Below are 24,366 nucleotides of genomic sequence, written 5' to 3' on the forward strand. Positions count from 1 at the left end.
AAAAAAAAAAAAAAACAGCTGTAGACAACACTGAGTGAATGGGCGTGGCTCTGTGCCAATAAAACTTTATTTACAACAACAAGTGATGGCCAAATTTGGCTCTTGGGCTGTAGTTTGCTAATGCCTGGTCTATTCTACATTAAAATTGTTACTAAATAAATGTGTAATGTTTATGAACATAGACAAAAGGAAACATAGAAAATGGAAGCCCTCGTGTTTGGAGAATGCAATTATAAGTTTGGTGGCTCTCTATTGATTTTCCCTACCCAACATGTATTTATCCTTCTGGGAACACCACTCTAATTTAGGGGAGAGAGAACTACCTTTCTATCATCTTTAATCCATGTGATCCCTGGGGTTAGCCTACCCCCAAATCCAAAGTAAGGCACATGCCCCAGACCTGGCCTCCATAGGTCATCACATTGCCTTGGCCATGGTAATTCATTCAGAGAGAAGCATGGGCCCAAGCAGACCAATGAGAATCACTTCCTTGGATTTTTCTTCTTCTTTAATATCAAGAACAATGAGACCTCCTACTGCTGAGGTTGCTGAAATCATGGTGTAAGAAGCTGGAGCTGCTCATGGCCATGTTGCCACTCCAAGGGTTGTCCTGCTCAAGAACAATGCCCACACATTGAAAACAGAACTAAGAAACAGAGAAATGTTGATGGATGTTCGTGGACTCTCAGGATCCAGCCTTATCTGAAACCAGCCCTATTCCTGGATTTTTCCATGACTTGAGCCCATATGTGCTTTCTCCATCTCAGCTTGTTTCAATTCGGTTTTTGTTTTGTTTTTTTTTCGGTTTTTGTTTTTGTCAACCAAAAACCCAGAGTGAGGTCATTGTGAATGCTTTTCTTTCTTATTTAAAAAAAATTCTTTAATGTTACTATACTACCACTTTAGGAACAAATAAAAAACATGAAAAGGCAACATGTTTTAAAATTTTATTTCTCAAATCAAAGTCATGCTCTATTTTTTTGCTTTTCCTTATCAGTTGAGTGACTGAGTCAGTTGCAGTTCTTAAATTTGACCAAGAAAATCTAAACACTCTCTCCAAAAATTGACTTGGATCCTATTTTGAAGAAAATATATAAAGACAGGGCTATAGTGGAGATCACAAATGATGACAATAGAAAATATTTCAGGAAAGACCATCTGACTCTGCAAAAATATAGTGACATATGTAGGATAGCTGAGAGTCTCCACGAGGGGATGAAAGTGATCTGTGACCATCACGTGGTCACAATTCTGTAGACAAAAGACTTTGGAAGAAAACACAAATCTGACAGTGTAACAGCTGTGCTTAAAACTCAGCAATGATCCCCAGGTGACCTCTTGGGCCCAAACTCCCACAGTGGATATAATTTTCACAGAACACAAATATGAGTGTAAAAGAATATAATTTTTTTTAATTTTGTAACTCTAATTTCTTTTTTTTTCCTCAAATCCCCTATCTACCTAATAGCAGAAAATGTAGTCACTTCCAGGTAAATGCCATCATTTGGGGCTAAACACAATCAATTCAGGATTCTACATGCGCGCGCGCGCGCGCACACACACACACACACACTCCTTCCTTCTCCCTTGGGCAGCCTCCAAAGACTAGGAGATTTGGGCATATAATCACATGAGGAGGCAGAATCTGGTCTATCACTGTACTCTACTCTCCAATAGCGTCTGGTAATATTTTCTGGTCTTTGGTGGTGTTGGCTTTTATCTCCTGGCCTTACTGAGATACCCGTGTTAACCTGTGTCCGTGGTTATCAGGTCTACCAAGGTCAAGACGTGGCTTCCATGTCCAGGTCCAAGGGAGCTGCTCTGCCACCAACCCTCACAACCAGTTCCAGCAAGCAAGCAGTCGCTGCGCACAAGTGCCCCCAAACGGTGGCAAAAAGCACTTCTACTCACATCCATTAGGCCAGAAAGAGGTGAAGTGGTCTCCTTAGTCCCACAAAAGGCTGGGCTATGCCATGGTATTCTCAGTGACACATGCCTGGAGAACCTTTGGGGTTCTCGTTCCTAAGAAAGAAAGGGAGATGTTAGGAGAAAACAAGTGCTCTCTGCCTCAGACGTTTAATACGCACCTCAAAATTGTTCAAGGTATAAAGACAATCGCAGAGAAGCAATAGGTCAGAGACTGAAATCAAAGAAGAAAGGAGCAAAGGAAGACAACAAAATTAAAAGAGCAGAGGGAATACTAGTAATCAAAAAAGTAAAGGGTTTAAGAGTCATTGTGGCCAAAAGCTGATATAGGAAGGAAAAAGCTAGAGTCGAGAACTGGGTGGTGGCCGGGGGGGGGTAGGTGGCAGATTCCGGAGAACAGAAGTAGAAGAATTGAGGCCACCTCAAAACGTGAACAAACTTTTCACAGTTATTTCTTGATTCTTTAGGGGAAATAAACTGAGCGTGAAGCACAGAAGGTGAGAAAAACACGGCTTATAAATGGAAATGCACCAAACAAAGTGGAAAATTCACATCAAGCCCATAGATTACTCTCAGAATAAAGGGGATCTTTATAGGGTCAAAAAAAGGAAAATGAGGTTCTCACACTGGAAAATGTGAGTTGAGGAGGAACGGAAGCTTTGGGAAGAAACTAAGCAGGTGCTCCCACCGAAACCTGACCCTCAGATTGGTGAAACTTGGTTATTTGGTTTTATAAAATAGAAAATTACATGCAGGTTTTATCCTGGAATTTGATACCTGGCATTTCTCATTCTCTGGTTTTGCACCGGTTCTAATTCTGCGAGAGCGAAGGACCTGCCTGCTCTAAACGACACGCAAATTAAGGTGTGACTTTTGGCTCCCTTCTTTGTTATATATAGCTATCGTCTGCTCTGGAATAAGCTGGACTTCTTCCACCGAGTTCATATCTCCTTCTGTCTTTTCTAAAATGCATTTTAAAGCTTCGTGTTTCTTTCTGGAAAATCTACCATAATGTAAAAACAGATTTTAAAGCTTATATGTATATTAATCAGGATGCCAACAACCACAATCTAATATAGTCCTTACCTTTTACTCACAATGTGAATTTTAATTAAGTGCATAATTAAGATCCAAAATGCAGAATATATTTTTGGTCCTGTTAACTGTATGTAAGAAACTCTAACATGGAATGAACTTAGCCTCCCTGCTTACAAAGACTTAACATGTTACAAATTAAGTGAATGGCAGCTACAATTGGGTTTTCAAAGGCAGTTTGAAGCCTTCAAGACTGCAGACAGAAATTGGAAACAAGTTTTATGTTCATCAGTGGAGTGGGGGGATGATCAAATAAATTATTGTACATCCATACCATGATTCCATATCCTTTCTTCAAAATAACAGTAAACTTATAGGCACTGATAAGGAAAAATTACCAAGATACATTATGTATAACAATATACATAGTATGACTCCTTTAAGCTAAAATATATAGGTGTGTATATGTGTGTGTGTGTACATATATATGCATTCATATATGTGTGTGTTTATGTGCAAAGATGTGTTTGTATAATTGGATACATATTCAGACTTACTCAAAAACATGTAAAAGAGTCTGAAATAACAGACAAGAAATGCAAACATTGATCAGCTCTAGAGCAGGGCTTAGCAAACAATTTAGGTACAGGGACAGATAGTGAATGTTTCTAATTCTGAGGCCATACAGTCTCTGGCACAACTATTCAACTCTGGCCTCTGGCCTTGTAGGACAAAAGCAGCCGTAGACAATATGAAGCAAAGTTTGTGTCTGGGTCCGAATAAAATTTATTTACAGAAACAGGCAGGGTGATGGGGCAGCTGGCGGTAGCCCATGTGTCATACTTTGCCAAGCCCTGCTCTGGAGGAATGAATGAAAAGAAATGAGGAAAGAAATGATTTCTTTCCTTCTGCTAACTTTGGGGTTTTTTTGTTCTTCTTTCTCTAATTGCTTTAGGTGTAAGGTTAGGTTGTTTATTTGAGGTGTTTCTTGTTTCTTGAGGGAAGATGGTATTGCTATAAACTTCCCTCTTAGAACTGCTTTTGCTGCATCCCATAGGTTTTGGGTGGTCGTGCTTTCATTGTCATTTGTTTCTAGGTATTTTTTGATTTCCTCTTTGATTTCTTCAGTGATCTCCTGGTTATTTAGTAGTGTATTGTTTAGCCTCCATGTGTTTGTATTTTTTACAGATTTTTTCCTGTAACTGATATGTAGTCTCATAGTGTTGTGGTCAGAAAAGATACTTGATATGATTTCAATTTTCTTAAATTTACCAAGGCTTGATTTGTGACCCAAGATATGATCTATCCTGGAGAATGTTCCATGAAAACTTGAGAAGAAAGTGTATTCTGTTGTTTTTGGATGGAATGTCCTATATATATCAATTAAGTCCATTTTGTTTAATGTATCATTTAAAGCTTGTGTTTCCTTTTTTTATTTTCATTTTGGATGATGTGTCCATTGGTGAAAGGGGGTGTTAAAGACCCCTACTATGATTGTGTTATTGTTGATTACCCCCTTTATGGCTATTATCATTTGCCTTATGTATTGAGGTGCTCCTATGTTGGGTGCATAAATATTTACAATTGTTGTATCTTCTTCTTGGATTGATCCCTTGATCATTATGTAGTGTCCTTCTTTGTCTCTTATAACAGTCTTTATCTTAAAGTCTATTTCATCTGATACGAGAATTGCTACTCCAGCTTTCTTTTGATTTCCATTTTTTAAAATTTATTTATTATTTATTTTTGGCTATGTTGGGTCTTTGTTGCTGTACCGGACTTTCTCTAGTTGCAGCGAGCAAAGGCTACTCTTTGTTGTGGTGCACAGGCTTCTCATTGTGGTGGCTTCTCTTGCAGAGTATGGGATCAAGCACGCGGGCTTCAGTAGTTGTGGCACACGGGCTCAGTAGGTGTGGCTCGCGGGCTCTAGAGTGCAGGCTCAGTAGTTGTGGCACATCCTCTGCATTGGCAGGCAGATTCTCAACCACTGTGCCACCAGGGAAGCCCTGTAGCTCCCATTGTTTTTGGTGTCTGCCCCCAGTGGGTAAGGTTGGTTCAGTGGGTTCTGTAGGCTTCCTGGTAGAGGAGACTGGTGCCTGTGTTCTGGTGGATGAGGCTGGATCTTGTCTTTCTGGTGGGCAGGACCACATCTGGTGGTGTGTTTTGGGTTGTCTGTGAACTTATGATGATTTTAGGCAGCCTCTCTGCTAATGGATGGGGTAGTGTTCCTGTCTTGCTAGTTGTTTGGCACAGGGTGTCTAGCACCATAGTTTGCTGGCTGTTGAGTGGTTCTGGGTCTTAGCGTTGAGATAGAGATCTCTGGGAGAGTTATCGCCATTTGATATTACATGGATCCAGGAGGTCTCTGGTGGACCAATGTCCTGAACTCGGCTCTCTCACCTCAGAGGCTCAGGCCTGACACCTGGCCAGAGCACCAAGACCCAGTCAGCCACACGGCTCAGAAGAAAAGGGAGGAAAAAGGAAGAGAGAGAGAGAGAGAGAGAGAGAGAAAGAAAGAAAGGAAAGAAAAGTTAGTAAAATTAAAAAATTATTAAAAATAAAAAAGTAGGGCTTCCCTGGTGGCGCAGTGGTTGAGAGTCCACCTGCCGATGCAGGGGACACGGGTTCGTGCCCCGGTCCGGGAAGATCCCACATGCCGCAGAGCGACTATGCCAGTGAGCCATGGCCGCTGAGCCTGTGCGTCCGGAGCCTGTGCTCCGCAATGGGAGAGGCCACAACAGTGAGAGGCCTGCGTACCACAAAAAAATAAATAAATAAAAATTAAAAAGTAATTAAAAAAAGAAAAAAGCAAGCAAGAAAGAAGAGAGCAACCAAAGCAAAAAACAAATCCACCAATGATAACAAATGCTAAAAACTATACTAAAAAAAAAAAGAAAGAACAGACAGAACACTAGGACAAACAGTAAAAGCAAAGCTATACAGACAAAAATCACACAAAGAAGCATACACATACACACTCACAAAAAGAGAAAAAGGAAAAATATATACATACATATATATATATATAAATATAAAAAAGAGAGGAACCATATCAATAAACAAATCTATCAATTATAATAAGCTCTAAATAGTAAATTTAAAAAAACATAAAACCAGAAACAAATTAGATCCAGAAAGCAAACCCCAAGTCTACAGTTGTTCCCAAAGTCCACACTTGTTCCCAAAGTCCACCACCTCAATTTTGGAATGATTTGTTGTCTGTTCAGGTAGTCCACGGATTCAGGGTACATCAAGTTGATTGTGGAGCTTTAATCCGCTGCTCCTGAGGCTGCTGGGAGAGATTTCCCTTTCTCTTCTTTGTTCGCACAGCTCCCGGGGTTCGGCTTTGGATTTGGCCCCGCCTCTGCGTGTAGGTAGCCGGAGGGCGTCTGTTCTTCGCTCAGACAGGACGGGGTTAAAGAAGCCACTGATTCGGGGGCTCTGGCTCACTCAGGCCAAGGGAGGGAGGGGCATGGAGGCGGGGCAAGCCTGCGGCGGCAGCGGCCAGCATGACATTATACCAGCCTGAGGTGCACCGGGCGTTCTCCCGGGGAAGTTGTCCCTGGGTCGCGGGACCCTGGCAGTGGCGGGCTGCACAGGCTCCCGGGAGGGGAGGTGTAGAGAGTGACCTGTGCTCACACACAGGCTTCTTGGTGGCGGCAGCAGCAGCCTTAGGGTCTCATGCCCGTCTCTGGGGTCTGCGCTGATAGCAGCAGCTCGCACCCATCTCTGGAGCTCGTTTAGGCAGTGCTCTGAATCCCCTCTCCTCACGCACCCGGAAACAATGGTCTCTTGCCTCTTCGGCAGCTCCAGACCTTTTCCCGGACTCCCTCCCGTCTAGCCATGGCGCACTAGCCCCTTCAGCCTGTGTTCACGCCGCCAACCTCAGTCCTCTCCCTGGGATCTGACTTCCGAAGCCCAAGCCTCAGCTCCCAGCCCCCACCCGCCCCGGCAGGTGAGCAGACAAGCCTCTGGGCTTGTGAGCGCTGGTTGGCACCGATCCTCTGTGTGGGAATCTCTCCGCTTTGCCCTCCGTACCCCTGTTGCTGCGCTCTCCTCCATGGTTCCGAAGCTTCCCCCTTTCCCACCCATTTTCTCCACCAGTGAAGGAGCTTCCTAGTGTGTGGAAACTTTTCCTCCTTCACAGCTCCCTCCCGGAGGTGCAGGTCCTGTCCCTATTCTTTTGTCTCTGTACTCACATTCTATTGGCTAGAATTGTCACATGGCCACACCTCGCTACAAGAGAGTCTAGGAAATATAGTGCAGCCATTGCCCAGGAATAGTTTTGAACAATTAGCAATCGCTGCTACAAGTGGTATGTAAACGCCTGGAGGGCAAAGATTTTTGTCTATTTTTTTCTGCCCCTGTGTTCCAAGTATCTAGAACAGGGGTCAGCAAACCTTTTCTTAAAAAAGGCTAGATAGTAAATATTTAGATTTGGTGGACCACATGGTCTCTGTCCCAACTACTCAACTCTGCTGTTGTAACATGAAAGCATCCATAGTATGTAAATGAGTGAGCATGACTGTGTTCCAATAAAACTTTATTTACATCAACAGGCAGAGGGCCAGATTTGACCCTGATTTAGAGCAGTGCCTGACACAGTGGGTGGTGCAGAGTAAATGTTTGCTAAATGAATGATAGGGCATAAATAGTCCAATTTCACAGGTTTGTCCTGAGGAATAAATAAAATATTGCATGAAAAGATTTAGCAAAGTGCCTGATGTATGCATGAATGCTATGCACTCATTATTTGGAAATACAAAAGAGAAATAAGATATATTCCTCAAGGAGCAACCACTATAGTAGAGGAGATAGATGTTTCCAGGAAAATAATTAAAATAGTGTTTGTGTGAGGTTATAGGAGTATGGCCAGGGCTCAGATATAGTATAGGGTGGTTAATTCTGGGGAGGAGAGAGTTGGCCAAGGGGAAAATCACAGAGTGGGTAAGACCTAAAAAGGGGTTGAAGAAATAAAAGCACCTGCACAGGCATTCCAGGAAATGAAAATTTCTTTCACCTTTCTGAGCCAGAAACTCATTAAAAGAAAGCTGATAGCAGATGCCAGAGTCTGTGTAGGAGATGTTCTGTCTGCCTGTACCAGTCCTCCCCTCCCACGTTTTTACCTTTAGTTCCCATTCTCCCTTCAAAGTATCAGCTCAAACATCACCTCCTAAGGGAAATGTTTCCTGCCCGCCTTTCCCTGCCCCATGCCTCACAGACCAGGTCAGCCTCCACTGCTGGATGCATTCAGTATTTGCTCCTTGTAGATTTATACTCAGCTGACTGTGTGTGTGTCTGTGTGTGTGTGTGTGTGTGTGTGTGTGTGTGTGTGTGTGTGCAATGTCTACTTCCCCAGAGTACAAATCAGCAGGACTGCATTGCTCACCACCTGGTCCCTAACTCTATGCGAGGTGCAAGGAAAGCACTCAGTCACTATTTGCTAAATGAAAGAATAATTTTGCATCATGTCCTCCAATGGGGTCTTGAATGTAGTTAATCGGGGCCTATAACTAAGGTCAGAACTACAGTTAAGAAGCTGGGTGGGTGATATGGTAAAATCTTGGAGTCTCAAGAGACAGTAAAATGCAATGGTGAAACACTAGGCTCGTACTATCTCTGCAACTCCTCTGGAAATCTAAAATTATTCCAAAAATCAAAGTTTATTTTCTTAAATGGCAAGCTCTAGAGCTGAGCATCAGGGCTGCAGTCTTGGCCCTGCCGGGTATTCAGCATCATTGGGCGTTCACTCAGCCAGTCTCCTTATCTATCAATTAGGGATGGCAGGAATAAAGGCTTGGGCTCCACGGGGCAGTAAGGAATTTGCAATGAAGTGCTTGCACATTGGGAGTTTTCAGTAACTGTTAGCTACTCCTATTATCATTTTTTTTTTCCTCCTACCTCTTCAGAGTTAAACAGGAGAGTCGTTCCCCTTCCCCAGGGGTGAGCCACAGCGGCAAATGGAGGTGACAGAGTACAGGACCAAAGAGATTTAGTTTAGAGTAATCGTCTCATCACATTCTCCAGACCTTACTATGACTTCATTTCCTTGAGACGATTCACAGACGTTCACACACCAATGCAGGGAAATAGAGCTACTCAGGATAAAATTAGGTCAATATTGATCGAGAAGGCCGAATGACGCTCAAACACATTGCCATGTGCACCCATTTAGCTATGATATAATTGACATTTCAAAGTTAAGACCACAGGTATTGGGATGAGAACATGACTCACAGATATATGTGTATACATTTGTTTACCAACTCCATGGTATATATATATGCACACAAGCCATGAATTAATTACCTGATAATTCAATATTAGATGCACATAGACTCAAAAGCATACAATGTCGCTTCCATTTAAATAAAACGTGTGTGTGTCTGTGTTTTGTAATAAAAGCTTACATTGATCAAGTGTTTACTATGTTATAGGCGTTGGACTAAGCATTTTATATACGTTAAGTCTGTTTAATAAATATAATGACGTATAAGTTGGGCTTTATTATCATGCCCGCTTTACATATGAAGAAAATTGATGAGAGGTAAAGCAACTCACCCCAGATAACACAGCCCAAAGAGGCAGAACAGGGATCCCAACATTTGGAAACAGTGCAGCACTAATACTAGCTACTCTTGGTGTTGGTGTTGTCAGCAGTTAGTGTATAGAAAGGAAGGCCCAGGGACTTCCCTGCTGGTGCAGTGGTTAAGAATCTGCCTGCGAATGCAGGGTACATCGGTTCGAGCCCTGGTCCGGGAAGATCCCACATGCCGTGGAGCTACTAACCCCATGCGCCACAATTACTGAGCCTGCGCTCTAGAGCACGTGAGCCACAACTACTGAGCCCTCGTGCCACAACTACTGAAGCCCGCGCACCTAGAGCCCGCACTCCGCAACGAGAAGCCACCGCAACAAGAAGCCTGCACACCGCAACGAAGAGTAGCCCCCACTCGCTGCAACTAGAGAAAGCCCACATGCAGCAACAAATACCCAACGCAGCCAAAAATAAATAAATAAATAAATATATAAATAAATTTATTTTTTAAAAAAAGAAAGGAAGGCCCAGATTATAATAGTAAAAAAAATTAAGTAAATGTTCAGTGTTTAGGTACTAGAACAGAACTGGAATGATTCCAAAGAATAAAATTTAGCTTCATTTGCTATCATGACCCATTTGCCTGATCTCTGAAATGAATTCTAGCCCACCAGAACCAAGCCTGGATGGCATACACTGTCTCACCTGAAAAAAAAGAATTCTTTTTAGCTTATTAGAAACTCTGTGCATTCCTGAACACAGCTTATAAAAAAATTCCATAGAAAGAAAATAGGTTCAATAAAAGACCAAATTCTAATTAAAATAAATAGAAACACTAGTCATAACAGAGGTAAGAGAAAAAAATAGGCAAAAAAAAAAAAACTAAAGCTGTGTGATTTAATCTTCTTATTGTCACATGGAAATAGCGAAACCATGACAAATGAATGTAAGCAGTATCTACTAAAGAGGGGTAAGAAAGGAGGGCACAAGAAAATGTCCTTTTACTAATTTGAGATATTTGGCCAGATAGTTCCAGAAAAACAACCAAACACTACTCTTGGCAAAACAGTTTTGCATTAACATTTTCTTCCAAAATTTTCTTGACTTTGAAACAGGAAGATGGGTAATATGGAATTTCTTGAGTCAAGGCCATGGACAGAAACATGCAAAGCTCCCTCTGATAAGTGAAATGGGGAGCCCTGTGGCATCTGTACCCGTCACTTCAGGGCCAGGCTCTTATCATCTGAGTGAATGACACTGACATCCAAAGCCAACAGCACCTACATTTCTTTGCCTGGGAGATTTCTTTGGCCTCTGGAGACAAGTTGGCCACTGGCATGGTAGATCAGAAGGACCAGAAGGACCTCAGGAGGCAGCCTTCAACCACCAACTGACAGTGTTGGTGTATAAATACCCCAACTCCCTCTCTCCTCTGTGGGAGCAACTGTGAGGTGTTTTTCTACACTGGCTTCCAGAATTTTCCAGGAGGCATTAAACTCCAGTTGCCTGTGGTGGTAGCTGTCTTGATGATGCAACTTTCCTTCCCTGTCTCACTCCTTACCCCTTTTTTAGTATTTCCTGGTACCTCCTCCCAAGGAAACGACCTGCACTTAGACCTTTATCTCAAGTTCTTCTTCTGGGAGAACCCTAAATAAGACAGAATCTATGTACATGTTGAGGGGGAAGAAACTTGCAAGGACCCAGCTTTATTCAGGTCCCCAATGGGAGTTGGAGAGGGAGAAGGGGGAGATACAAGGAGATCAAGAAGAGAAAATAAGTACAACGCACATCCTTTAGTCTCAACCCTTTCATGGGAGTAGTTCCCATAAACAGAAGTTGGGAATAAATAGTGATCCTCTAGTTTGTATGCACATGGGAGACCCCACATGGGAACTCTCAGAAATGCCTGAGAAAAAGGTGAGTTGCAGGATCTGTGGGGCAGTGTTACCGTGCAGGTAAAGGCTATGATGCAGGTCAGTGATCAGCACTCTATTACTGCCCCTGGTGGCTGAGGCCTGGGAATCTGGGATCTCAGGGTGGTTGAGAAAGACAAGGCTGATAGGTTTAGACAAGGCTAAACTCACAGATACACTTAAATTGCCACATTCTAAGCAACGTTTTTGAAGTTCTCAATTTCTTTCCATAACAGATGGTAAACTTCTAGAAATTACATCCCAAAGGTAATACTGCTTGTAAATTTAAGTAGTTATGAACATTTTTGTTAAAAAAAACTCTTGGACGATATATACATAGGGAATGTTTTTTAAATAACGCTGTAAGAATTAAATGAAGAGGTCGATATCAAGAGCAAAATGATTTACCCCTCAGCATAGGGTATGTATTTTGACACAAATATAAAGGTAAATTTAAACCTTCTATACTTTCTAAATGTGTTTTTAGATTTGGTGTTTACAAAATTCTATTTTTCAGATGGTTGTAAGCCTGGTGTCTGAGGTGGGTAGTCTGGGTTCAAATCCTGGTTCTGTCACTTATTGGCTCAGAAACCTTAGGCAAGTACTTAACCTCAGTAGGTCTCAAGATTTTCATCTCTACGATAGGAATTAGTATAACGTTGTTGTGACCATGGGCAACATATTCAGCATCTCTGAGCCATTAGATTCTGTTATTTGAGGAAAGGCTGTGATTCCAAGTTAAGATGTTCATTGGAGGGCTTTATCACCTCTTACTGAATTTCCCTGGTGGCCCCCTCATTTAGGGTATGTATTCCACAAACGCACATCTACAGAAAGGCAAATAGTTAAATAGGGCTAAGGGCTTTGGAACCAGAGGTTATGTGGCCCCTGAGCCTGAATCCCTAACTCTCCTGATCTTCTGTGAGAAGCCAGTATTCTCTTAATAAACTCAGGCTTTGTCTAAGTTAACCAGAGTTAGTTTCTGTTGCTTACAGCCAACAACCCTAACTGATAAGATATTTCATTCTATTTCTGGGCTGAACTCTCTCAGGGCAGTTTCTCTGCCTTAATCACCAGTATGACCAAGAACTACTGACCAAGGACCACAGTATTAACCAGGGGCAGAGTACCAGCACTTTGGCAGTGTGTTAGGAGGGTGGGGGAGAGTGTAGAGCAAATAAAGTTCTACACATCTTCCTGGCTCTAGAGACGCCACAGAAGTCTACCGGGCAAATACAAGACTGGGAGAGGTGAAGAGCTCAAAATCTAGAATGAGGGAGATGTGGGTCATATTCAAGCTCCACTGCTTCCAGGCAAGAGGGTGCCAGGGAATTTACTCTTTGGGTCCTCAGCTTCCTCACTGGCAAAAGGCAGATAATCATTTTCCCCACCAGACAAGGTTGTTGTGAGGATTAAATGAGAAATGGTGCTCTTTGCACTCAATAAACGTGGACCAGTAGTGATGAAGGTGATGAGGGTGATGGGTATGTCTGGTTCACTGTGGTGAAACCTGCAGGGAGCCTGAAGAGCATCCTGGAAGAGAAGTCATCCCAAGGGAACAAGGATTCAAACACAGTGAGACTGGCCTCGTACAGAATTCTTAGTCACCTAAAAGAAGGCGTGGTTCTAAATATAACATGGTTTGAGGCTCTTGGGTTTATTTCCTGGCCAAGACCCTATTGGACTCTTGTCCCCAAGTCTGATGCAGAACTGGAAAATGTGAGTAAACACTGAAGATGCTTTAGGCACGGGACCTCTGTAAGACATGGGGGTACCAGCAGATTGTCTGGGGCCCCTTTATCAAAGAGTATTACAGGGGGGCACCTCCACATAATACAGCACACCTTGGAGCCTTGAGAATCCAATTTCTCAGTATTCTCCTCCATAAGATGGATATCAAAATTTTAAATAAAGACAGAATCAGGAATAGCACTGCATAGCCAAGCCATATGGGAGCCTGAGGCATCAGGAAACAACAGCTGTACTGACCCTGTCCTCATTTTAAATTTTTGATATTTTGTTCATAGTGGATTTCTTTGCATTCATTTTGATTTTTTCAATGTTCCATTAAAATATTTATCTTGATAGTGGGGTTTTGGGGTACCCTTTAAATTCTGCACCCCAGGCGAGTGCCTCACTTGCCTCATCCTTCAGGGTACCCCAAAATATTCATTAAGGAGGGAGGCCACTTGATGGTGCAGAACTGGGCAGATGGAACCAAGGGGCAGAAAAAGGTGGGTTAATTCTGTCACTGTGCCCCCAACCTCCATTTGTACTCACCAATAGAGGCAGACAACGGCTTTGCTGGAAAGCATTTCAGAACAACTGATATTTTGGTAAAGTGTTGAAAAATTACCTTGTCAGTTAAATCTGCTTTTTGGTGCATGGTCAGGGCCTGGTTCCCTTTCCTGCCCTGGCCTGCCCACCCCCCAACCCACTGCCACCACACACACAACACAGGAAGTTTGTCAGCAGCTAATCTGAGCCCATCTACTACTGCTCTTTTGTCCGCAATGGCGTATCTCCACGTGGGGACACAGCAGTACATACGAAATAGGACCTGCCCTCCTGTCCAGCACACACACGCGGAGGCTGAGGCCAGCGCTAACAAAGGCTAATTGGCAGGCTCAGCAGTCCGTTTCTGATGACACAGTCGAAATCATAAAAGACAGAGATGGGAACAAAGAAAGTTTAGAGGGAATAATAAAGGAAATAGCTATACCTTGAACATTTGCCCACGAGAAGAGAGGGCAATTTGAAATAGAGGGGAGGAACAGCTCTCAGGAAAGAAGAAGGAATAAGAAACAAAGACGTGGAAATGCCTTCCTTGATAGACCATGTTAAAATAGATCAATGCACCAACCAATACATAAACCGACAGAAGCGCTGATGAAATAGATAATTTGGCATGTTATATATTCTGATCCTGCCATGTACTTGAATTCAAGGAGAGACACACATATACAAGTTAAATTTAGTAATAAGCAGAGCTCAAATTATAAAGTCAAATACTGATGCGACTTGAGGGAATGGCTACAATATATGTTTACATACCCGCATTTGCCCTAGAGTTTTCCAGGAATATTTTTATCTCCTCATTTGTTACTTCACCCATTATTAAATTCTACAAAATGGAAAAAAAAAAACCTACAAACTTCTGGAAGGGAAGGAGAAAAAATAGAAACAAATAACTACATTCCTTGTAGAGGTCAATGTTGTCTTAAGGGAAACTAAGCAGTTGAGTTGTGTTCTTGCAGGAAAACCAATTCAGGATTTCTGCTTAAATTAAAGTGATTAAAAATTTTAAACTGCATGAATTTAGCATTTTGGTCTGACGTGTTTTTTTTTTTATTGTATCAAAGCCTGTGTATGTTTCGGGGGGGGAGTATATACTTCTTTAGCAGGAAAATGATGGATTTTTTTACTACTTTTGTTTCAGAGAATTTCCCTGTCCAAGGAAATGACCTAGTTTATGGCTTTTCTGCATTCAGGGCATGTTACCAATGTGCACACAAAGACAAAAATATACAGTAACAATGGGAAATATCTTTTGGATTATTAAAAGAAAAATTATAAGCCCAGTTTTATGTATGGAAAATGCTCCAGACTTCTTTGACCTAAATTCAATTCCATTCACATCTATCTGCCTATCTTCTGTGGGGAGGTCACAGTTCAAACCCTAGAGGAAGCTATAGGATGAAGCAGAGGTTGCAAACTGGTGGCCTGGGGGCCAAGCTGAGCTAGAGATGCAGGGTTTTTTTACCCTCCTGTTGTTGCACTGCAAAGGATATTAAATTTTACTTATTTAGCTGCCAACATTTAAAAATTAGGAGACTTCATATAAGATTTCAGTTTTGGCTTCTCTTTAAAAACCTGACAATCCCATAACATAAGGAGGTCTGCATTCCCACATGAAAACAATTCGCCTGAGTAGTGGCTGCCCCCTTAGACTGCATGAGCTCGCTCCACTTCTTCCAGTCCCCACCACTCCCTAACGTCCTTTGCATAGAAGCTGAGTCTCAAGTACCATTTATCACCATACTTATCCTATTGTTTTCCTTATAGCGAATTTAAGAAATATGACTACTATTCCTTATACCCACATCTCTATCTAAAGTGGGAAAATTAAAACAGATCAAGCAATTCATGTGTTTCAAGGAAAAAAATTTTCTCAATTTCAGCTTGCTTGATTCACTTCACTAGTAAGTCCCCATAAAAATAACAGCTAACACTTCTACAACTATGTGTCAGGCAATTTTCTAAGCCCTTTATGTATTTAAGTGCATTTCATCTGTACATCTACTCTATGAAGTAGATGTTGTTATGATCCAATTTCACAGATGAGGAAACTGAGGCTCAAAGATGTTAAGTGACTTGCTCAAGGTCCATTGCTAGGATTTGGGAGGACCCTGTGGGCATCTGAATGCATGCCCTTTGGCACAAATATATGATACCAGCATATAATAAGAATAAGCTAGCATGTGTTACCTGCCTAGTGTGTTCCAAGCACCAGAAAACGCTCTTAAAATATAAATCGGTATAGAAAGAAACGTATGGTGGGTTGCAAAAAGGCTACAAATAAGATGCTTCAAAGGTTAAAAAGAGAAAACTGTTACACTGAGTGCCCATAGGAAGCTCAGAAGTAGTTTTCATTGAGGAAGTGAAAGTTGTAACGGACCTTAAAGTGTAAGAAGGCGTAAAATACATAGGGACGTGCTTGAACACAATGGTCTCTAGCTGGAGAGAACTGAATAAATGGCAGACTGTGAATGGGAAAGTACAGGACACAGCCCAGGACAAACAGGGGCGAGGCCAATGTAAAGCTGGGTCATATTTCTTCACGTTTCTTGATATTTCTTGAAGTAGCAGCAATGCATCATGCATTTTGGAGGAGAAGGGGATGAACAAACCTTGACACTGCCCTCACAGAGTTAACACTCTGGTAAAGAAGAATAAAGTGTGTGGAAGCATCTCCAATTCAAGGCGGGAAGTGAGAAGTAGCCTAGAAGAGTGGCCCACTTATCCAACTGCCTGAGGAACGTCCTCACTTCACTGTCCTGCAGGCACTGCACCCCAACATAGGACAACGAGGGCCCACATCTCCTGCCACACACACCCTTTCCAGTTCAATGAAGGGTGGCTCCCTCCCAAAAGGACAGCTCAGATAATTAGCACCATTCTTCTCTTCTCCTTCATCCTCACTCCCAACATCCCAGTCACCCAGCCCTGCCAATCCTACTTCTCAAAGGTCTCCAGAATCCATCCTCTTCTCTTCTTGCTTCTACCACTGCCTAGCCCAGGCTGCCATCTTCTCTTATCTAGACCATTCTAACAGCATTCTCATTGGATGTCTCCCTTTTCACAGTCTAGCCATTTTCCCTAAGTTTATAATATGGATTTTCATTTACTCATGGCATATTTTTCTCTGCTAGAGTCCACTTGATCTTGTGAAAAGACATATTATGAACAAGGATACAAAAACTGACACGTTATCAATGTAGAAAATCTATTTACCACAAAAAATAGCAATTCAGATAACGTAAGGCTGCTAATTATCTCTGCAGAGAGTGATATAATGGTTATGTTGCATTTTTGGAGACTACCAGGTCTGAGTCAAAGGCCACCTCCACCACTTACTAGTAGTATGTGACCTCAAGTAGTGTGCCTCTCAGTTTCCCCTCTATAGACTGGGGTTAATAATAATACCAGAGAGACCTTCAAGATGGTGGAGGAGTACGATGTGGAGATCACCTTCCTCTCCACAAATACATCAGAAATACACCTACATGTGGAACACCTCCTACAGAACACCTACTGAATGCTGTCAGAAGACCTCAGACTTCCCAAAAGGCAAGAAACTCCTCATGTACCTGGCTAGGGCAAAAGAAAAAAGAATAAACAGAGACAAAAGGATAGGGACGGGACCTGCACCTCTGGGAGGGAGCCGTGAAGGAGGAAAGGTTTCCACACTCTAGGAAGCCCCTTCACTGGTGGAGACAGTGGGCAGGCGAGGGGGAAGCTTCGGAACCATGGAGGAGAGCACAGCAACAAGGGGTGCAGAGGGCAAAGCGGAGAGATTCCCACACAGAGGATTAGTGCCAACCAGCACTCACAAGCCCGGAGGCTTGTCTGCTCACCTGCCGGGGCAGGGAGAAGGGCGGTTGGGAGCTGAAGCTTGGGCTTCAGAGGTCAGGCCCCAGGGAGAGGACTGGGCTTGGCTGTGTGAACACAGGTTGAAGGGGCTAGTGCGCCACAGCTAGCCGGGAGGGCCTCCGGGAAGAAGTCTGGAACCGCCTAAGAGGCAAGAGACCATTGTTTCAAGGTGCGCAGGGAGAGGGGATTCGGAGCACCGCCTACACAAGCTCCAGAGATGGGTGCGAGCCGTGACTATCAGCGTGGACACCAGAGACAGGCATGAGACGCTAAGGCTGCTGCTGCTGCCACCAAGAAGCCTGTGTGCAAGCACAGGTCACTATCCACACCCCCCTTCCGGAAGCCTGTGCAGCCCACCACTGCCAGGGTCCCGTGATTCAGGAACAACTTCCCCGGGAGAACACACGGCACGCCGCAGGCTGTTACGACGTCACGCCACCACAGGTTCACCCTGCATTCCAATTATAACTATAGTACCCCTCCCTCCCCCCGGCCTGAGTGAGGCAGAGCCCCCTAATCAGCGGCTCCTTTAACCCCGTCCTGTCTGAGCAATGAACAGACGTCCTCAGGTGACCTACACACAGAAGTGGGGCCAAATCCAAAGCTGAGCCCCTGGGAGCTGTGCGAACAAAGAAGAGAAAGGGAAATCTCTCCCTGCAGCCTCAGGAGCAGCGGATTAAATCTCCACAATCAACTTGATGTACCTTCATCCATGAAATACCTGAATAGACAACAAATCATCCCAAAATTGAGGCGGTGGACTTTGGGAGCAACTGTAGACTTGGGGTTTGTTTTCTGCATCTAATTTGTTTCTGGCTTTATGTTTATCTTAGTTTAGTATTTAGAGTTTATTATCTGGGCTTCCCTGGTGGCGAAGTGGTTGAGAGTCCGCCTGCCGATGCAGGGGACACGGGTTCGTGCCCTGATCCGGGAAGATCCCACGTGCTGCGGAGCGGCTAGGCCCGTGAGCCATGGCCACTAAGCCTGTGCATCCGGAGCCTGTGCTCCGCAACGGGAGAGGCCACAACAGTGAGAGGCCCACATACCGCAAATGTGGTATGTGGGCCTTTTTATTTTTTTATATATATATATTTTTTTATTTTTTATTTTTTAATTTTTTTTTTATTTTTTTTAATATATTTTTTTATTTTTTAATATATATATTTATTTTTTTATTTTTTTTATTTTTTAATATATATATTTATTTTGATTTTTGTGTTTTTGTGAGTGTGTATGTGTACGCTTCTTTGTGTGATTTTGTCTGTGTAGCTTTCCTTTACCATTTGTCCTAGGGTTCTGTCTGTCTCTTTTTTGTTTGTTTGTTGGTTGGTTGGTTTAGTATAGTTTTTAGTGCTTATTATCATTGGTGGATTTGTTTATTGGTTTGGTTGCTCTCTATTTCTTTCTATTTTTTATGACTTTAATTTTTCTCTTTTTAATAATTTTTTAATTATTTTATTTTATTTTTCTTTCTTTCTTTTTTTTTCTCCCTTCTGAGCCGTGTGGCTGACAGGGTTTTGTGCTCCAGCCTGTGCCTCTGAAGGGGGAGAGCCAAGTTCAGGACATTGGTCCACCAGAGACCTCCCAGCTCCATGTAATATCAAACGCCAATAACTCTCCCAGAGATCTCCATCTCAATGCTAAGACCCAGCTCCACTCAATGACCAGCAAGCTACAGTGCTGGACACCCTATGCCAAACAACTAGCAAGACAGGAACACAACCCCACCCATAAGCAGAGAGGCTGCCTAAGATCATAATAAGTTCACAGACACCCCAAAACACACCACCGGATGCAGTCATGCCCACCAGAAAGACAAGATCCAGCCTCATCCACCAGAACACAGGCCCCAGTCCCCTCCAGCAGGAAACCTATACAACCCACTGAATGAAACTAGGCCACTGGGGGCGGACACGAAAAACAAAAGGAACTACGAACTTGCAGCCTGAGAAATGGAGACCCCAAGCCCAGGAAGTTAAGCAAAATGAGAAGACAGAGAAATACACAGCAGATGAAGGAGCAAGGTAAAAACCCACCAGACCAAATCAATGCAGATGAAATAGGCAGTCTACCTGAAAAAGAATTCAGAGTAATGATAGTAAAGATGATCCAAAATCTTGGAAATAGAATGGAGAAAATACAAGAAATGTTTAACAAGGACCTAGAAGAATTAAACAGCAAATAAACAATGATGAACAACACAATAAATTAAATTAAAAATTCTCTAGAAGGAATCAATTGCAGAATAACTGAGCAGAAGAATGGATAAGTGACCTGGAAGATAAAATAGTAGAAATAACTACCGCAGAGCAGAATAAAGAAAAAAGAATGAAGAGAATTGAGGACAGTCTTAGAGACCTCTAGAACAACATTAAATGCACCAGCATATGAATTATAGGGGTCCCAGAAGAAGAAGAGAAGAAAAAAATGGACTGAGAAAATCTTTGAAGAGATTATAGTTGAAAACTTCCCTAATATGGGAAAGGAAATAGTCAATCAAGTCCAGGAGGCACAGAGATTCCCATACAGGCTAAATCTAAGGAGGAACACACCAAGACACATATTAATCAAACTATCAACAATTAAATACAAAGAAAAAATATTAAAAGCAGCAAGGGAAATGCAACAAATATAAGGTTACAGCTGATTTTTCAGCAGAAACTGTGCAAATCCGAAGGGAGTGGCACGGCATATTTAAGCGATGAAAGAGAAAAACCTACAACCAAGATTGTTCCACCCAGCAAGGATCTCATTCACATTTGATGGAGGAATTAAAACCTTTACAGACAAGAAAAGCTAAGAAAATTCAGCACCACCAAACCAGCTTTACAACAAATGCTTTTTTACAAAGGAAAAGACCTACAATAGCAAACCCAAAACAATGAAGAAAATGGTGATAGGAACATACATATTGATAACTAACTCAAATGTAAATGGATTAAATGCTCCAACCAAAACACACAGACTGGCTGAATGGATACAAAAACAAGACCCGTATATATGCTGTCTACAAGAGACCCACTTCAGACCTAGGGACACATACAGACTGAAAGTGAGGGGATGGAAAAAGATATTCCATGCAAATGGAAATCAAGGAACTTCCCTGGTTGGCACAGTGGTTAAGAATTGCCTGCCAAGGCAAGGGACATGGGTTTGAGCCCTGGTCTGGGAAGATCCCACATGCCTTGGAGCAACTAAGCCCATGCACCACAACTACTGAACTTGCACTCTAGAGCCCACAAGCCACAACTACTGAGCCCATGTGCCACAACTACTGAAGCCCGCGCACTTGGAGCCTATGCTCCACAACAAAAGAAGCCACCACAATGAGAAGCCCACACACCGCAACAAAGAGTAGCTCCCACTCACCGCAACTATAGAAAGCCTGCACGCGGCAACGAAGACCCAACACAGCCAAAAATAAATAATAACTAAATAAATTTTTAAATAACAATGGAAATCAAAAGAAAGCTGGAGTAGCAATTCTCATATCAGATGAAATAGACTTTAAAATAAAGACTATAGCAAGAGACAAAGAAGGACACTACAAAATGATCAAGGGATCAACCCAAGAAGAAGATATAACAATTGTAAATATTTATGCACCCAACATAGGAGCACTTCAATACATAAGGCAAATGCTAACAGCCATAAAAGGGGTAATCAACAGTAACACAATCATAGTAGGGGACTTTAACACCCCACTTTCACCAATGGACATATCATCCAAAATGAAAATATAAAAAGGAAACAAAAGCTTTAAATGACACATTAAACAAGAGAGACTTAATTGATATTTATAGGACATTCCATCCAAAAACAAAAGAATACACTTCTCATGTGCTCATGGAATATTCTCCAGGATAGATCATATCTTTGGTCACAAATCAAGCCTTGGTAAACTTAAGAAAATTGAAATCATATCAAGTACCTTTTCTGACCACAATGCTACGAGACTAGATATCAATTACAGGAAAAAATCTGTAAAAAATACAAACACATGGAGGCTAAACAATACACTACTAAATAACCAAGAGATCACTGAAGAAATCAAAGAGGAAATCAAAAAATACCTAGAAACAAATGACGATGAAAACACGACGACCTGAAACCTATGGGATGCAGCAAAACGGTTCTAACAGGGAAGTTTATAGCAATACAATCCTACCACAAGAAACAAGAAACACCTCAAATAAACAACCTAACCTTACACCTAAAGCGATTAGAGAATGAAGAACAAAGAAACCCCGAAGTTAGCGAAGGATATAAATCATAAAGATCAGATCAGAAATAAATGAAAAAGAAATGAAGGAAACGATAGCAAAGATCAATAAAACTTTGATCTTTGAGAAGATAAACAAAATTGATAAACCATTAGCCAGACTCATCAAGAAGAAAAGGGAGAAAAGTCAAATCAATAGAATTAGAAATGAAAAAGAAATAAAAACTGACACTGCAGAAAAATGAAAGATCATGAGAGATTACTACAAGCAACTATATGCCAATAAAATGGACAACCTGAAAGAAATGGACAAATTCTTACAAAAGCACAACCTTCCGAGACTGGACCAGGAAGAAATAGAAAATAAACAGGACCAATCACAAGCACTTAAATTGGAACTGTGATTAAAAATCTTCCAACAGGGCTTCCCTGGTGGCGCAGTGGTTGGGAGTCCACCTGCCGATGCGGGGGACATGGGTTCGTGCCCCGGTCCAGGAAGATCCCACATGCTGCAGAGTGGCTGGGCCCGTGAGCCATGGCCGCTGAGCCTGCACATCAGGAGCCTGTGCTCCTCAAGGGGAGAGGCCACAACAGTGAGAGGCCCGTTTGTACTGCCAAAAAAAAAAAAAACTTCCAACAAAAAAAAAGCCCAGGACCAGATCGCTTCACAGGCGAATTCTATCAAATATTTAGAGAAGAGGTAACATCTATCCTTCTCAAACTCTTCCAAAATACAGCAGAGGGAGGAACACTCCCAAACTCATTCTACAAAGGCCACCGTCAACCCTGATACCAAACCAGACAAAGATGTCACAAAGAAAGAAAATTACAGGCCAATATCACTGATGAACATAGATGCAAAAATCCTCAACAAATACTAGCAAACAGAATCCAACAGCACATTAAAGGGATCATACACCATGATCAAGTGGAGTTTATCCCAGGATGCAAGGATTCTTCAATATACATAAATCAATCAATGTGATACACCATATTAACAAACTGAAGGAGAAAAACCATATGATCATCTCAATAGATGCAGAAAAATCTTTTGACAAAATTCAAAACCCATTTATGATAAAAACCCTCCAGAAAGTAGGCATAGAGGGAACTTACCTCAACAAAATAAAGGCAATATATGACAAACCCAGGGCTAACATTGTTCTCAACGGTGAAAATTGAAACCATTTCCTCTAAATCAGGAACAAGACACAGTTCTCCCCTCTCACCACTATTATTCAACATAGTTTTGGAAGTTTTAGCCACAGCAATCAGAGAAGAAAAAGAAATAAAGGAATCCAAACAGAAGAGTAAAGTTGTCACTGTTTGCAGATGACATGATACTATACATAGAGAATCCTAAAGATGCTACCAGAAAACTACTAGAGCTAATCAATGAATTTGGTAAAGTAGCAGGGTACAAAATTAATGCACAGAAATCTCTTGCATTCTTATACAATAATGACAAAAATCTGAAAGAGAAATTAAGGAAACATTCACATTTACTTGCAACAAAAAGAATAAAATACCTAGGAATAAACCTACCTAAGGAGATAAAAGACCTGTATGCAGAAAAACTATAAGACACTGATCAAAGAAATTAAAGATGATACAAACAGATGGAGAGATATACCATCTTCTTGGATTGGAAGAATCAACATTGTGAAAATGACTATCCTACCCAAAGCAATCTACAGATTCAATGGAATCCCTATCAAACTACCAATGGCATTTTTCACAGAATTAGAACAAAAAATTTCACAATTTGTACGGAAACGCAAAAGACCCCGAATAGCCAAATCAATCTTGAGAAAGAAAAATGGAGGTGGAGGAATCAGGCTCCCAGACTTCAGACTATACTACAAGCTACAGTAACCAAGACAGTATGGTACTCACACAAAAACTGAAATATAGATCAAGGAACAGGATAGAAAGCCCAGAGATAACCCACGCACCTATGGTCACCTATTTTTGATAAAGGAAGCAAAAATATACAACGGAGAAAAGACCAGTCTCTTCAATAAGTAGTGCTGGGAAAACTGGACAGGTACATGTAAAAGAATGATATTAGAACACTCCCTAACACCATATACAAAAATAAACTCAAAATGGATTAAAGACCTCAATGTAAGGCCAGACACTATAAAACTCTTAGAGGAAAACATAGGCAGAACACTCTATGACATAAATCACAACAAGATCTTTTTGACCAACCTCCTAGAGAAGTGGAAATAAAACAAAAATAAACAAATGGAACCTAATGAAACTTAAAAGCTTTTGCACAGCAAAGGAAAACAAATAAGATGAAAAGACAACCCTCAGAATGGGAGAAAATATCTACAATGAAGCAACTGACAAAGGATTAATCTCCAAAATTACAAGCAGCTTATGCAGCTCAATATCAAGAAAAAAACAACCAATACAAAAATGGGCAGAAGACCTAAATAGACATTTCTCAAAGAAGGTATACAGATTGCCAATAAATATATGAAAGGATGCTCAACATCACTAATCATTAGAGAAATGCAAATCAAAACTACAATGAGGTATCACCTCACACCAGTCAGAATGGCCATCAT

Source organism: Phocoena sinus, chromosome 15, assembly GCF_008692025.1.
Source record: "Phocoena sinus isolate mPhoSin1 chromosome 15, mPhoSin1.pri, whole genome shotgun sequence".
NCBI classification, from domain to species: domain Eukaryota; kingdom Metazoa; phylum Chordata; class Mammalia; order Artiodactyla; family Phocoenidae; genus Phocoena; species Phocoena sinus.